This window comes from Giraffa tippelskirchi, chromosome X (genome assembly GCF_054371585.1).
Source record: "Giraffa tippelskirchi isolate mGirTip1 chromosome X, T2T-mGirTip1v1.2.pri, whole genome shotgun sequence".
Lineage (NCBI taxonomy): Eukaryota > Metazoa > Chordata > Mammalia > Artiodactyla > Giraffidae > Giraffa > Giraffa tippelskirchi.
In genome coordinates this window covers 53165325-53183015 of record NC_137289.1, presented here as the reverse complement: position 1 = coordinate 53183015, position 17691 = coordinate 53165325, and the positions used below count along the sequence as shown (strand labels likewise).

The 17691-nt window shown below is 40.3% G+C and overlaps 2 protein-coding genes and 1 pseudogene across 2 annotated transcripts in view; 1 reads left to right on the top strand and 2 right to left on the bottom strand.

The window, feature by feature from the left end:
• IL1RAPL2 (interleukin 1 receptor accessory protein like 2) overlaps positions 1-17691 on the bottom strand; it is a 1535365-nt gene that overhangs the window by 1270965 nt on the left and 246709 nt on the right. The gene's annotated exons all lie outside the window — the stretch shown is intronic.
• Positions 1-17691, top strand: part of L1TD1 (LINE1 type transposase domain containing 1) — a 789799-nt gene that overhangs the window by 714294 nt on the left and 57814 nt on the right. The window lies entirely within an intron of this gene.
• LOC145536468 (rho GTPase-activating protein 12-like) lies at positions 2766-4713 on the bottom strand (annotated as a pseudogene).

Here is a 17691-nt window from a genome sequence, read left to right as displayed (position 1 = left end):
AGTCAAGCACACAATGCCTGGAGTCCAAAGCAAAACCACATCAATCACCAGAAGGGCCTGTGTGGGCCTGTGCTTGGGACTGATGGATAGGGGATGCTCGGTAGCAAGGGTTCTAGGGACAAGGAAACTCGGGAGAGTGAGGGAGCAGTAGTCTGGAATGAAGAAATATTAAAATGACTTCATCTCTTCCTCAGTGACTTGAGGCAAATCCATGATGATTTTAGAGTTTTTTTTTTTTTAATTTTCCTTTTATAAGGGAGTTAAATACCCTCTCTACAAGGTATGTCCCCCTATGCCATGTAACTAGAAACTTTCCCAGTCATAGATTCAATTCTTTAGGTTGAATGAGTATCCCTAAGATCACCTTTAGAAATGTTTGTATTCCTGGGAGCAATATATATGATTCCATTAGTATGAACTAGATGAGCAACTATTCTGTCACCTTGTTGTTCAGTCACTCAGTCATGTCCGACTCTTTGTGACCCCATGGACTGCAGCACGCCAGGCTTCCCTGTCCATCACCAGTGCCCAGAGTTTACTCAAACTCATGTTCAATGAGTCGGTGATGCCATCCAACCACCTCATCCTCTGTCGTCCCCTTTTCCTCCCACCTTCAATCTTTCCCAGCATCAGGGTCTTTTCCAATGAGTCAGTTCTTCACAGCAGGAAAATATTATTAGTTTTGTTATGACAAAACAAGTGAAAATTTTTAATTTACAGAGGGTGAAAACACAAAACATTGATCTCACTGTACATACAATATTACAATAAGCTGATTAGCCATGGACTATTAAAATATTTAAGACTTCACATACACACATGTGTACTTTGAAACAAGAAACACAGGACAATTTTAATCTTTGATATGTTGCAACTACCAAGAGAAAGAACATCACTGATTTGCATCTAATTGTTTTCCTGGCATACAATCACTACACAGGCCAGGCCTAAGGCATACTATATATTGTTATGGACATCTTTAGGCAAATATACACATTCTCATTTGGGGGATTTTTCTCCCTGCCCAAGACAATCTGCTTTCCCATTGCTGTCAAGTAGCTTAGTTTGTTACCAATTTAATAAGATCACAACAAACAAAACTGAGGCGAGAGGTTTTTAGACAGGTCATACAATTGTTCCCAAGAAAACAAATCTGTAAATTGTAAATGTAATCCTAAGAAAAAGAGTCTTGGTTACAAATCATTCACTTTCAAATACTGATGAAGAAACAGAGTGGAGGGGTGGGGTGGGGAGGGCACTGATGTGGTAGAGGGCAGAAAAGGTGTTGAAATGAGGGAGACATATTTGCCACAGGATATATCAGATTCACTTGATTTTTTTTAAAATGAGGTATTATAAAAATGTGCCAGTAAATGAAAAAAGAAAACAAAATTAAAAACCAAAATGCACATTTCCAACAGAAAAAAAATCTCTAAACCTCTTATAGTTTTCTTGATTCGGATTAGACATTTCATTTACAGCACTTAATCTAGAAAAATGCATTTAAAAAAATCCTCAGCAGACCACGCTCTCTGTAACAAAACTTTCCAAACCTTGTTTTACTATACAAACCGATCTACATTAGTAATGTAAAAAAAAGAAATTCTCAGATTGAGCAATGTGATTTTCGATCTGACCTCCATCTAATTTACATATGGGTTTCCACTATTCATATTGCAGAGCTTGAATTCTGTAATAAATTTTTCTAATGTATTCTGTACATATTAAATAATCTTAACGTTTCCTCTTGTAGTGCATTTACCATTTAGCAAGTCTATTCAACATTTTTCCAGTACCATTTGCATTACAGTGATTGTTGTAAATGTAATTAAAATCTAAAAGTACACACAGTTAACTTCTTCAAATAATGGTCTATTTCTGGAGGAAACCTAATATTCATGGAGAAGAATTACCAGTATCATGATTAGAAACAAGGGGTTAGAATGTACTCTGAAATTATACAACGCAATTATATACATAAGCTAAAAGACAGTCTTCAGCCTGAACTTGCATCAAAGAAAGTTCGTTTCTCCACAGGGTCATACCAAGAACTCAATATGGCACTAGAGAGAATTAGGATTGCTAGCTACAAGTCAGTGTAGTATAGGCAGCCCCCAAATACCTTGAACTGGCTTATGCTAAATTCAACTCTAGTACATCACAGTGTTTTAAGTACTATTAGTGTGCTGCTATGTTACACAGTGAGGACAGCCAGCCTTCATCAAGGGATGCTCTCTGGGTTGTAATGGGTCCTAGCACTCAGACTGCCACTGCATGCAGAAACCCTGGAAAAGAAATACTCAGGTTTCGAAACATACATACTTCACTTTGTTTTAAATGCCCAGGAGCATTTTCAAAATAACTGATTGTAAGTGTTGTTCTATCAAGTAATGAATCTATCAAATCATGAGAAGACATTCTATGTTATCCAGTTTGAGGAGAAAAAAAAAATGTATTCTTACAAAATTATCCAGTGTATATGACTGGTTAGAATTGCAAGTTTTGATTTTTTTTTACTGAAATTCAGAGTGTTAAATGCAAACATTCAGGATAAAATTAATTCAAAAGTACACACAGGTTTATCAACTTGCAACCCGGCAGAAAATAACACATATCTGGACCCTTCTGTTCCCTTCTGATCCCTCAGAAAAGTGCAAAAGAAAGGAGTCACTGTTTGGCCCAAACATAAAATACTTCAGGTATGAAGATCTGTCTGGAATCTGATGAAATACAGCTTCTATTCCACAGGTTGTCTTCAGTAAGTGTCAGCGTCCAAAGATGGAATTTTTCTTGAGAAGAATTAATTCTACGATCTGATTCTGGTAGAGAGTGTGGACGACTATGTTATCAGGCTCCTTCTCTGACTTGAGCAGAGTGGGACGAAACACAATCACTATGCTCTGATAGGTCATTTGGTTTTTTCCTCCATTTTCTATAACTCTTTTGAGATGTCTGAACAGAATCTGCATTGTGTCCTGATTTAACTTTCGCAACTGTTTGATCAGGTCCTTCACAGCAGAGACATGTTGCCGTGGTTCTTGTTTAATTGCATTAACAAAATCATTAAAATGATTAAGTGTAAAGAGAGATTCTGGTAATTCTCAAGAAAACATTTTGAAGGCTCCAGTGGTGACTTGATGAAAGTGAAAGAGGAGAGTGAAAAAGGTGGCTTAAAGCTTAACATTTAGAAAACTAAGATCATGGCATCTGGTCCCATCACTTCATGGGAATTAGATGGGGAAACAGTGGAAATAGTGTCAGACTGTAGTTTTTTGGGCTCCAAAATCACTGCAGATGGTGACTGCAGCCATGAAATTAAAAGACATTTACTCCTTGGAAGGAAAGTTATGACCAACTTAGACAGTATATTAAAAAGCAGAGACATTACTTTGCCAACAAAGGTCTGTCTAGTCAAGGCTATGGTTTTTCCAGTAGTCATGTATGGATGTGAGAGTTGGACGGTGAAGAAAGCTGAGCGTGGAAGAATTGATGCTTTTGAACTGTCATGTTGGAGAAGACTCTTGAGAGTCCCTTGGACAGCAAGGAGATCCAACCAGTCCATCCTAAAGATCAGTCCTGGGTGTTCATTGGAAGGACTGATGTTGAAGATGAAACTCCAATACTTTGGCCACCTCATGCGAAGAGCTGACTCCTTGGAAAAGACCCTGATGCTGGGAAGGATTAGGGGCAGGAGGAGAAGGGGACGACAGAGGATGAGATGGCTGGATGGCATCATCGACTCGAGGAGAGTTGGTGATGGACAGGGAGGCCTGGCGTGCTGTGATTCATGGGGTCACAAAGAGTCGGACAAGACTGAGAGACTGAATGAACTGAACTGAGTGATGACATGAATATCTTCCCATTTACTATCCTTCAAGTCCAATTTCTCATCATGCTTGACTGCAAACCTCAGCTTCTAGATCACTGCTAGGTTGCCACTAACTCTGTAAATCCCATCAATATCCAGCCCATATTGCTCAACATGTTCAATGCATAATTTCACAAATTTTGGCACTGTGCTATTCTCTCTCTGACACAGATTAGCAAGATTGGCTCCAAATACCTGATCTTTAATATAACCTCTTTCATGAACAGCTTGCAAAGTGGGGTGTTGTGTGAGAAACTTCTTTAAGTTTTTCTTGTTTTCCTTCTGTTCTGAAGAATCTCGGAGAAGGCAATGGCAACCCACTCCAGTACTCTTGCCTGGAAAATCCCATGGACGGAGGAGCCTGGTAGGCTGCAGTCCTTGGGGTCGCTAAGAGTCGGACACGACTGAGCAACTTCACTTTCACTTTTCTCTTTCATGCACTGGAGAAGGAAATGGCAACCCACTCCAGTATTCTTGCCTGGAGAATCCCAGGGACGGTGGAGCCTGGTGAGCTGCCATCTATGGGGTCGCACAGAGTCGGATATGACTGAAGCGACTTAGCAGCAGCAGCAGCTGAAGAATCTATGATAGATACTTTCCTGGAATACAATTTCTTTGGTTCCTTCTGGTCCTTTTCTTTATCATGCTTTTCTATTCCTGATGAATCTGGTATCTCCTGTTTGATTGCTTCATTGGCTTCTACTGTCTGATTACTGATAGTACTACTGAGAACATTAAACCAATCATTTATAACAGTGTCACTGTCAGACTGAATCAGCAATTCTGTTCCTTGATGGGCTTTCAGCTCAAATGCATTTTTTGCTGGATTTATCTTTTGAAGCCATCTCGATGGTCGCTCCCTTATGAGCGACTATGAACTCTGGTTTGGACTGATTACTCCCAAACCAACTTGTGCTACTTCCTTGGGTTTTGGTGAAGAGAAAAGATGAACCCTGCAAAATGGCGCAAGAAGACAACCAGTCTTTCGAAACTTTTTCCCATTTTCAGTAATTTTTGTTACATTTAATAATCCATATTTCTCTCTCAATGACAAGGGTCAAGAGAGATATGGATTATTAAATGTAATGTTCAGTCTTCTTTATGGTCCAAACTCGCATATCCATACATGACTACTGGAAAAACCATAGCTTTAACTTATACGGACCTTTGTCAGCAAAGTGAGCAAAGTGGGAAGTCCTAAAGGAATTGGACCCAGGGCAGAAAAGTTTTAGTTGGGAGGGTTGGTTTTCAATTCAGTTCAGTTCAGTCACTCAGATGTGTCTGACTCCTTGTGACCCCATGGACTGCAGCACGCCAAGCCTCCCTGTTCACCACCAACTCCTGGAGCCTGCTCAAACTCATGTTCATTGAGTCAGTGATGCCATCCAACCATCTTATCCTCTGTCATCTCCTTCTCCTCCCACCTTCAATCTTTCCCAGCATCAGGGCCTTTTCAAATGAGTCAGTTCTTCGCATCAGGTGGCCAAAGTATTGGAGTTTCAGCTTCAGCATCAGTTCTTCCAATGAACATTCAGGACTAATTTCCTTTAGGATGGACTGGTTGGATCTCCTTGCTGTCCAAGGGACTCTCAAGAGTCTTCTCCAACACCATAGTTCAAATGCATTAATTCTTTAGCACTCAGCTTTCTTAATAGTCCAACTCTCACATCCATACATGGCTACTGGAAAAACCATGACTATATGGACCTTTGGTGGCAAAGTAACATCTCTGCATTTTAATATCCTGTCCTTTTCTTTCAAGGAGCAAGTGTCTTTTAATTTCATGGCTGCAGCCACCATCTGCAGTGATTTTGGAGCCCAGAAAAATGAAGTCTGTCACTGTTTCCATTGTTTCCCCATCTATTTGCCATGAAGTGATGGGACTGGATACCATGATCTTAGTTTTCTGAATGTTGAGTTTTAAGCCAACTTTTTCACTCTCTCCTTTCACTTTCATTCAGAGGCTCTTTAGTTCTTAGCTTTCTGCCATAAGTGTGGTGTCATTTGCATACCTGAGGTTATTTATATTTCTCTTGGAAATCTTGATTCCAGCTTGTGCTTCATCCAGTCCAGCATTTCTCATGATGTACTCTGCATATAAGTTACATAAACAGGGTGACAATATACAGCCTTGACGTACTCCTTTTCCTATTTGGAACCAGTCTGTTGTTCCATGTCCAGTTCTAAGTGTTGCTTCTTGACCTGCATACAGATTTCTCAGAAGGCAGGTAAGGTGATCTGGTATTCCCATCTCTTTAAGAATTTTCCACAGTTTGTTGTGATTCACACAGTCAAAGGTGTTGGCATAGTCAATAAAGCAGAAATAGATGTTTTTCTGGAATTTTCTTGCTTTTTCGATGATCCAACAGATGTTGGCAATTTATCTCTGGTTCCTCTGCCTTGTCTAAATCCAGCTTGACCATCTGGAAGTTCATAGTTCATGCACTGTTGAAGCCTGGCTTGGAGAATTTTGAGCATCACTTTGCCAGCGTGTGAGATGAGTGCAATTGTGCAGTAGTTTGAGTATTCTTTTACATTGCCTTTCTTTGGGTTTAAAATGAAAACTGACCTTTTCTAGTCCTGTGGCCACTGCTAAGTTTTCCAAATTTGCTGGCATAATGAGTGCAGCACTTTCACAGCATCATCTTTTAGGATTTGAAATAGCTCAACTGGAATTCAGTCACCTCCACTAGCTTTGATCGTAGTGATGCTTCCTAAAGTCCACTTGACTTTGCATCCCAGGATGTCTGGCTCTAGGTGAGTGATTATCTGGGTCGTGAAGATCTGGATTGATTTTAAGAAAGGTCAAAACAAGAAGGCAGGCTCAACTTGTAGAACTTCTATGAGGCCAAGAACATGCAAAGTAAACATAAAGGAAGAATAAGAGCCAGGAGTGAATGGACCATTGGATACAAAGCACCAGAGGTCCATTGAATTCCTAATCTCCCCATTCAGTGGGCATTTATTGCTTATTCTCTCACTTGACCTCATCATGGAAATTACATGGCTGACCTCTTCTCTCATTCACAAAACTCTCTTTTCCCGGAGTGTCACCTTTGACCTCTCCTCCTTTATCTTCTCTATCAAAATAAACATGATGTTCTATTGAATCTCTCTCAGAACTATTTTTTCAAATCTCTCCCCTCCATTCCATTGCTTCTTTCACTGTCTTAATGTCATCCCTCATCACTTAGCACCAGAACACTACCATAATCCCTTCTTAACAGCTACTTCTGCAAAACCCCTATCCCATTTCTACATGAACACCAGAGTATCTGAAGTCTTAAATCTAACCAAGTCTTTCCACTGCTTAAAATCCTCCTGGTACCCAAATGGCTTGGCTTTTGTCAATCAGTGAATACAAATGAGGCCACATTAATACTCTTACCAAAGTCACAATAGCTCTCAGCTTCTACCTGTTTGAATATAGAAAGTTCAACCTTTTACAGAATATTTCTAGAAACCCACAGGATACCTACAGGTGTCCATAAATCCTTCCTAGTCATCTCTTACTGATGCAGATGTCTGAGCCAGGATTCTGCAACCTGAGATCTATGAAGTGCCTAGGAAAAAGCACTTCAACCTGAAGTTTGTGCTGGCTGAAATCACTATCACCTAGGGGCTCTGATCCTTAGAAACTACTACGTGAGCTACGTGGCATATTATTTGAATACCCACTAGTAGAATGTGGCTACTCCCACACTCTCTGTCAAGCTAATTCCCAACACACACAGGTCAATAATAAAAGATGTCAGAAATAGAGGACCACTGCTGTTCCTTCCATAGTTTTCAGTCTATGACAGGGAAAGTGACTACCCAGCATTTCAAGCAGATATGACTACCTTCTGAGGGGCTTGTACTGCAAACACCCACCCCAGAGGATCATCAGCCAGGCCTTCTTTCTACTCTCTGAGACCAAATATGAGTAAGGAAAACCCTTGGGCCAAATTCCCCTCCTCCCACCTCACAGAGAAGCTCATTTCAGGAATATCTCTTCCCACTCTACTCATCTTCTAGGAAATGCATATTGTCCTGGGAACTGGGAAAAGTGCCAGAGGAATCGGGATGCTTTGGCTAAGAATTCACACAGGATATCTATATACCACAGTGACATTCCCAATGGCTCAGTGGTAAAGAATCTGCCTGCCAGTGTAGGAGATGTAGCAGACAAGGGTTGGATCCCTGGCTCGGGAAGATCCCTGGAGAAGGAAATGGCAACCCACTCCAGTATTCTTGCCTGGGAAATTCCAAGGGCAGAGGAGCCCTGTGGGCTCACATGGGGTCACATGTGAGCACATGGGGTCACAAAAAGTCAGACACGACTTAGCAACTGAGTACGCACACATCTATATACCACATGCAGCTAGCCTAAGATGGAAACAAATTTAAAAACACCTACATACAACATATTTGCCAGACATGGCTTTAAGCATTTTAGTATCATGTAAGATAGAATACAGTGATAGAGAAGAGTGCAAAAGATACAGGAGAGAGAAAATAGAGAAGAGGGAAAAGTTGCCTTAAAACTTAACATTCAGGGGGGCGGTCCTAAGATGGCAGAGGAATAGGATGGGGAGACCACTTACTCCCCTACAAATTCATCGAAAGACCATTTGAATGCTGAACAAATACGACAAAACAACTTCTGAATGCTGGTGGAGGACACCAGGTACCCAGAAAGGCAGCCCATTGTCTTCGAAAGGAGGTAGGACAAAATATAAAAGGTAAAAAGAGAGGCAAAAGAGTTAGGGATGGAGACCCGTCCCGGGGAGGGAGTCGTAAAAGAGGAGAAGTTTCCAAACACCAGGAAACCCTCTCACCGGCAGGTCTGTGGGGAGTTTTGGAATCTTAGAGGGCAACATAACCGAGAGGAAAAAATAAATAAATAAAACCCACAGATTACATGCCTAACCGCAACTATCAGTGGAGAAGTAGCCCAGACGCTTGCGTCCACCAACAGCAAGCAGGGGCTGAACAGGGAGGTGTGGGCTACATTGCTTAGGGTAAGAACCAGGCCTGAATGCCCTGAGGGCAATCTGAGGGAGCTAACTTGAGATAGCAACCCAAATCATGGGATAGCCAGAGAGAGAAAAAAAAAAAAAGAGGAAAGAGACAGAGAGAGAGAACTTTCTCACAAGAAGCTCTAACCTAAGGCACTGCCTGGCCGCTCACAGAACAAAGGACTGAGACAATACCAGAGGAGAGCTAGCTGGCTATGGGCCAGCCCATCCCCTGCCAGAGGCAGGGACGCAGGCAAGGGGCAAACTCGGCCCCAGAGACAGCATCCTCTACCAAACTGCAAGCAGGTTCCCAGTTGCTAACCAAGTCCTCCTGGGATCCGGGACAGTTGACATCTGCCAGGAAGGTCACAGCCAGAGATCAGCTCCCCAGAAGAGACACACGGCACACCTGAGGCGGCACTCCTGCTGCGCACCCAGGAAACTGAGCAGCTGGGACAGGGGAGTTGATAAGATGTACTGCCCCACCTGGGGAGTGTACGCTCGCCAAGCACCTGGTTACCTGAGCTGCTTGGACCTGGGAAGGGCACAAAACGCAGGCCCAATCAAGTCTGTGCCTTTGTGGAGTACCCAAGAACCTGAACCTGAGTGGCTTAGATCTGGGAAGTGCAGGCAACCCAGGGCCCACCTTAGACAGTTCCCCTGCAGAGCAAACCTGGAACCTGAGCAGTGTAGACCAGGAAAGCACACACGCCATGAGCGGGGGCAAACCCAGTGTGGCCCAGACATGGCATGCACTCCCCACACACGCCAGTGATATTTGTTTGCGGTGTTCCTCCATCCCCGCACTACAATTGCACGTGAGAGCCTAAATAAATGACCACCTTCACCCACTTGTGTCAGGGCAGAAGTTAGATACTGAAGAGACTTGCAAACAGAGGAAGCCAAAATAAACAAAGAAGAGGGAACCACTTTGGAAGTGACAGGTACAACAGATTAAAACCTTGTAGTTAGCACTGACTACATTGGAAGGGGCCTATAGACCTTGTGAAGAAGTATAAGCTGGAACAAGGAACTATCTGAAACTGAACTGACCCAACACTGCCCTCAGCAGCTCCAGAGAAATTCCTAGATGTATTTTACTATTATCATTTTTTAATTTTTTTGTTTTTAAGTTCTTTATTACTCTTTTAATTAACATTTTTAAAACTTACTATTACATTGCAAAAAAAGACCCTATTTTAAAGCAAATTTCATATATATATATTTTATAACTTTTGCGATTTTGTCTTGTTTTTTTTAATATTATATTTTTGATAGTCTAACCTCTACTCTAGATTTTTAATCTTTGCTTTTTGGTATTTGTTATCAATTCTGTACCTTTAAGAATCCAATCATCAGTACCCATTTTTACTTATGGGTGTCATTACTGGCTTCATTGCTCTCTCCCTTTTTGACTCTCCTTTTTCTCCCCCAGGTCACCTCTATCCCCTCCCTCCCACTTCTCTTCTATACTTAACTCTGTGAATGTCTTTGGGTGTTCTGGGCGGTGGAGAACACTTAGGGAACTGATCACAGGCTAGATTGGCCTCTCTCCTTTTGACTCCTCCTCCTCTCCTCCTGGTCACCTCTATCTCCTACCTCCCTCTTTTCTTCTCTATGGAACTCTGTGAACCTCTCTGAGTGTTCCAGACTGTGGAGAGCAAATAGGGAATTGATTACTGGCTAGATTGCTCTCTCCCCTTTTGATTCGCTGTCTTCTCCTCCTGGTCACCTCTATCTCCCTCTTCCCTCTTCTCTTCTCCATATAACTGTGAATCTGAGTGTCCCTCACTGTGGAGAATCTTTTCACCATTAACCTAGATGTTTTATCATCGGTGCTGTATGGATGGAGAAGTCTTGAGGCTACGGTAAGAATATGGCTGAAAGCCAGAGGCAGGAGGCTTAAATCCAAAACTCGAGAACACCAGAAAACCCCTGACTCCAGGGAACATTAATCAACAAGAGCTCATCCAAAAGCTTCCATACCTACACTGAAACCAAGCTCCACCCAAGAGCCAACAAGTTTCAGAGCAAGACATATCAAGCTATTTCTCCAACAACACAGGAACATAAGCCTGTGCACAAATATACAGGCGGCCAAAAGTCACACCAAACCCAGAGACACCTCAAAACTCACTACTGTACACTTCATTGCACTCCTGAGAGAAGATATTCAGCTCCACCCACCAGAACACCGATGCATGCTTCCCTAACCAGGAAACCTTGACAAGCCACTCGTCCAACCACACCCACAGGGAGGAAACTCCACAATAAAGAGGAACCACAAAGTTCCAGCATACAGAAAGGCCACCCCAAACACAGCAATCCAAACAAGATGAAAAGGCAGAGAAATATTCAGTAGGTAAAGGAACATGATAAAAGCCCACCAAACCAAACAAAAAAAGAGGAGATAGAGAGTCTACCTGAAAAAGAATTCAGAATAATGATAGTAAAAATAATCCAAAAACTTGAAAACAAAATGGAGTTATAGATAAATACTCTTGAGACAAGGATTGAGAAGATATAGGAAATGTTTAACAAGAACCTAGAAGAAATAAAAAAGAGCCAATCAATAATGAATAATGCAGTAACTGAGATCAAAAGCACTCTGGAGGTAACCAACAGTAGAATAATGAAGGCAGAAGATAGGATAAGTGAGGTGGAAGATAGAGTAGTGGAAATAAATGAAGTAGAGAAGAAAAAAGAAAAAAGAATGAAAAGAAATGAGGACAACCTCAGAGACTTCTTGGACAATGTTAAACACCCCAACATTCACATCATAGGAGTCCCAGAAGAAGACAAAAAAGAAAGGCCATGGGAAAATACTTAAGGAGATAATAGTTGAAAATTTTCCTAAAATGGGGAAGGAAATAGCCACCCAACTCCAAGAAACCCAGAGAGTCCCAAACGGCATAAAACGAAGGTGAAACACCCTAAGACACATATTTATCAAATTAACGAAGATCAAACACAAAGAACAAATGTTAAAAGCAGCAAGGGGAAAACAACAAATAACTCACAAGGGGATCCCCTTACGGATAACAGTTCATCTTTCAATAGAAACTCTTCAGGCCAGAAGGGAATGGCAGGACATACTTAAAGTGATGAAGTAGAAAAATCTACAACCTAGATTACTATACCCAGCACGGTTCTCATTCAAATATGAAGGAGAAATCAAAAGTGTTACACACAAGCAAAAGCTCACAGAATTCAGCACCACCAAACCAGCTCTACAACAAATACTAAAGGATCTTCTCTAGACAGGAAACACAGAAAAGGTTTATGAACTCAAACCCAAAACAACAAAGTAAATGGCAAAGGGATCATACTTATCAATAATTACCTTAAATGTAAATGGGTTGAATGCCCCAACCAAAAGACAAAGACTGGCTCAATGGATACAAAAACAAGACCCCTATAAAAGCTGTCTATAACAGACCCACCTCAAACCTAGGGACACATACAGACTGAAAGTGAAGGGCTGGAAAAAGATATTTCATGCAAATGGAGACCAAAAGAAAGCAGGAGCAGCAATACTCATATCAGATAAAATAGACTTTGAAATAAATGCCGTGAAAAGAGACAGAGAAGGACACTACATAATGATCAAACGATCCATCCAAGAAGAAGATATAACAGTTATAAATATATATGCACCCAACGTAGGAGCACCGCAATATGTAAGGCAAATGCTAACAAGTATAAAAGGGGAAATTAACAGTGACACAATAATAGTGGGAGACTTTAATACACCACTCACACCTATGGATAGATCAACTAAACAGAAAGTTAGCAAGGAAACACAAACTTTAAATGATACAATGGATCAGTTGGACCTAATTGATATCTATAGGACATTTCATCACAAAACAATGAATTTCATCCTTTTTCGCAAGTACACACGGAACCTTCTCCAGAATAGATCACATCCTGGGCCATAAACCTAGCCTTGGTAAATTCAAAAAAATTGAAATCATCTCAAGCATCTTTTCTGATCACAATGTGATAATATTAGATGTCAACTACAGGAAGAAAAATATTAAAAATACAAACATATGGAGGCTAAACAACAAACTTCTGAATAACCAACAAATCACAGAAGAAATCAAAAAAGAAATCAAAATATGCATAGAAAAGAATGAAAATGAAAACACAACAACCCAAAACCTATGGGATTCAGTAAAAACAGTGTTAAGGGGAAGGTGCATAGCAATACAAGCTTACCTCAAGAAACATGAGAGAAATAAAAAAAACAACCTAACTCTACACTTAAAGCAACTAGAAAAAGAAGAAATGAAGCACCCCACGGCTAGTAGAAGGAAAGAAATCTTAAAAACTAGGGCAGAAATAAATGCAAAAGAAACAAAGGACACCATAGCCAAAATCAACAAAACCAAAAGCTGGTTCTTTGAGAAGATAAATAAAATAGACAAACCATTAGCCAGACTCATCAAGACACAAAGGGAGAAGAATCAAATCAACAAAATTAGAAATAAAAATGGAGAATTCACAACAGACAAAAGAGAAAAACAAAGGATCATAAGAGACGACTACCAGCAACTATATGCCAATAAAATGGACAACTTGGAAGAAATGGACAAATTCTTAGAAAAGTATTACTTTCCAAAACTGAACCAGGAAGAAACAGAAAAATCTTAACAGACCCATTACAAGCACAGAAATCGAAACTGTAATCAGAAATCTTCCAGCAAATAAAAAGCCCAGGACCAAATGGCTTCACAGCTGAATTCTACCAAAAATTTAGAGAAGAGCTAACACCTATCCTACTCAAACTCTTCCAGAAAATTGCAGAGGAAGGTAAACTTCCAAACTCATTCTATGAGGCCACCAACACCCTAATACCAAAACCAGACAAAGATGCCACAAAAAAGAAAACTACAGGCCAATATCACTGATAAACATACATGCAAAAATTCTTAACAAAATCCTATCAAACAGAATCCAACAACATATTAAAAAGATCATACATCATGACCAAGTGGGCTTTATCCCCAGGATGCAAGGATTCTTCAATATTTGCAAATCAATCAATGTGATATGCCACATTAACAAATTGAAAGATAAAAACCATATGATTATCTCAATAGATGCAGAGAATGTCTTTGACAAAATTCAACATCCATTTATGATTAAAAAAAAAACCTTCCAGAAAGCAGGCATAGAAAGGACATACCTCAACATAATAAAAGCCATATATGATAAACCCACAGCAAACATCATCCTCAATTGCAAAAAAATGAAAGCATTCCCCCCAAAGTCAGGAACAAGACATGAATGCCCACTCTCACCACTACTATTCAACATAGTTTTGGAAGTTTTAGCCACAGGAATCAGAGAAGAAAAAGAAATAAAAGGAATTCAGATTGGAAAAGAAGAAGTAAAACTCTTTTTTATATTAGAGATGACATGATCCTCTACATAGAAAACCCTAAAGACTCTACCAGAAAATTACTAGAGCTAATCAATGAGTACAGTAAAGTTGCAGGATATAAAATTAACACATAGAAATCCCTTGCATTCCTATACACTAACAATGAGAAAACAGAAGGATAAATTAAGGAAACAATTCCATTCACCATTGCAACGAAAAGAATAAAATACTTAGGAAAATATTTACCTAAAGAAACAAAAGACCTATATATAGAAAACTGTAAAACACTGGTGAAAGAAATCAAAGATGATGTAAATAGATGGAGAAATATAACATGTTCATGGATTTGAAGAATCAATATAGTGAAAATGAGTATACTACCCAAAGCAATCTATAGATCCAATGCAATCCCTACAAGCTACCAACAGTATTTTTCACAGAACTAGAACAAATAATTTCACAATTTGTATGGAAATACATAAAACCTCGAATAGCCAAAGCATCTTGAGAAAGAAGAATGGAACTGGAGGAATCAACCTGCCTGACTTCAGACTATATTACAAAGCTACAGTCATCAAGACAGTATGGTACTGGCACAAAGACAGAAATATAGATAAATGGAGTAAAACAGAAAGCCCAGAGATAAATCCACGCACCTATGGACACCTTATCTTCGACAAAGGAGGCAAGAATATAAACTGGAGAAAAGACAATCTCTTTAACAAGTGGTGCTGGGAATACTGGTCAACCACTTGTAAAAGAATGAAACTAGAACACTTTCTAACACCATACACACAAAAAAAAACTCAAAATGGATTAAAGATCTAAATGTAAGACCAGAAACTATAGAACTCCTAGAGGAAAACATAGGCAACACACTCTCTAACGTAAATCATAGCAGGATCCTCTATGACCCACTTCCCAGAGTTATGGAAATAAAAGCAAAATTATACAAATGGGATCTAACTAAACTTGAAATCTTTTGCACAACGAAGGAAACTATAAGCAAGGTGAAGAGACAGCCTTCAGAATGGGAGAAAATAATAGCAAATGAAGCAACTGACAAAGAATTAATCTCAAAAATATACAAGCAACTCCTGCAGCTCAATTCCAGAAAAATAAGCAACCCAATCAAAAAATGGGCCAAAGAACTAAACAGACATTTCTCCAAAGAAGACATACAGATGGCTAACAAACAAATGAAAAGATGCTCAATATCACTCATTATCAGAGAAATGCACACACAGAGAAATCAAACCACAATGAAGTACTAACTCACGCCAGTCAGAATGGCTGCTATCAAAAAGTCTACAAACAATAAATGCTGGAGAGGGTGCAGAGAAAAGGGAACCCTCTTACACTGCTGGTGGGAGTGCAAACTAGTACAGTCACTATGGAGAAAAGTGTGGAGATTCCTTAAAATAATGGAAATAGAACTGCCATACGACCCAGCTATCCCATTGCTGGAAATACACACCGAGGAAACCAGAATTGAAAGAGACATGTGTACCCCAATGTTCATTGTAGCATTGTGTACAATAGCCAGGACATGGAATCAACCTAGATGTCCATCGGCACACCAATGGATAAGGAAGCTGCGGTACATATACACAATGGAATATTACTCGGCTATTAAAAAGAATGTGCTTGAATCAGTTCTAATGAGGTGGATGAAACTGGAGCCTAATATACAGAGGGAAGTAAGTCAGAAAGAAAAACACCAATACAGTATATTAATGTATATGTATGGAATTTAAAAGATGACAACAATGACCCTATATGCCAGACAGCGAAAAAGACACAGATGTAAAGAACAGACTTTTGGACTCTGGTAGAAGGTGAGGGTGGGATGATTTGAGAGAATAGCATTGAAACGTGTATATTATCATATGTGAACTAGATCGCCAGTCCAGGTTTGATGCATGAGACAGGGTGCTCAGGGCTGGTGCACTGGGATGACCCTGAGGGATGGGATGGGGTGGTGGGTGGGAGGGAGGCTCAGGATGGAGAACACATGTATACCCATGGCTGATTTATGTGAATGTATGGCAAAAACCACTACAATATTGTAAAGTAATTAGCCTCCAATTAAAATAAATTTTAAAAAATGTAAAAAAAACTAAACATTAAGAAAACTAAGATTATGGCATCTGGTCCCATCACTTCACGGCAAATAGATAGGGAAACAGTGGAAACAGTAACAGACTTTATTTTGGGGGGCTACAAAATCACTGCAGATGGTGACTGTAGCCATGAAATTAAGACGCTTGCTCCTCGGAAGAAAAGTTATGACCAACCTAGACAGCATATTAAAAAGCAGAGACATTAGTTTGCTAACAAATGTCCCTCTAGTCAAAGATATGGATTTTCCAGCAGTCATGTATGAATGTGAGAGTTGGAGTATAAAGAAAGCTGAGCGCTGAAGAATTGATGCTTTTGAAGTGTGGTGTTAGAGAAGACTCTTGAGAGTCTCTTGGACTGCAAAGGGATCCAACCAGTCCATTCTAAAGGAAATCATTCCTTAATGTTCATTTAAAGGACTGATACTGAAGCTGAAACTCCAATACTTTGGACACCTGATGCGAAGAACTGACTCATTTGAAAAGACTCTGTTGCTGAGAAATATTGAAGGTGGCAGGAGAACGTGGGGAAGAGGATAAGATGGTTGGATAGCATCACCAACTTAATGGACATGAGTTTGAGCAGTCTCCAGGAGCTGGTGATGGACAGGGAGGCCCGGAGTGTTGCAGTCCATGGGGTCACAAGGAGTTACACATGACTGAGTGACTGAACTGAAGATACAATAAATATCATCCCCATTTTACAAATAAGAAAACTGAGAAACAGAGAAAGCAACTTGCTCAAGGTTATAGAGCTAACAAATTGTAGAACCAGGATTAAAACCCAGAGAGTCTGGTTCAAGGCTCTATGTACTGGGTCTTCCCTGGTGGCCCAGTGGTTAAGAATCTGACTGCCAATGCAAGGGACGTGAGTTCAGTCCCCGGTCCAGGAAGATGCCATGTGCTGCAGAGCAACAAAGCCCATGCGACACAACTAGTAAAGCCCATGCTCCACAATAAGAGGAGCCACCACAATGAGAAGCATGCTCACCGCAAAGAAGAGTAGCCCCCGCTCGCTGAAACTAGAGAAGGCTCGAGTGTGGCAACAAGGACACAGCTTAGCCAAAAACTAAAAAATAAATTAAAAAAATAAAGTGGTCCTTAATTGCTGCCTAAAAAACAAAAAAGACTCTGTATTAAACCACTCATCTTATTGGAGCTGTCTGGATATAGCTCTGTGTGTGTGTGTGTGTGCTCAATCACATTCAATTCTTTGTGACCCCATGGACTGCAGCCTGCCAGGCTCCTCTGTCCATGGAATTTTCCAGGCAAGAATATTAGAGTGGGTAGCCATTTCTTTCTTCAGGGGAT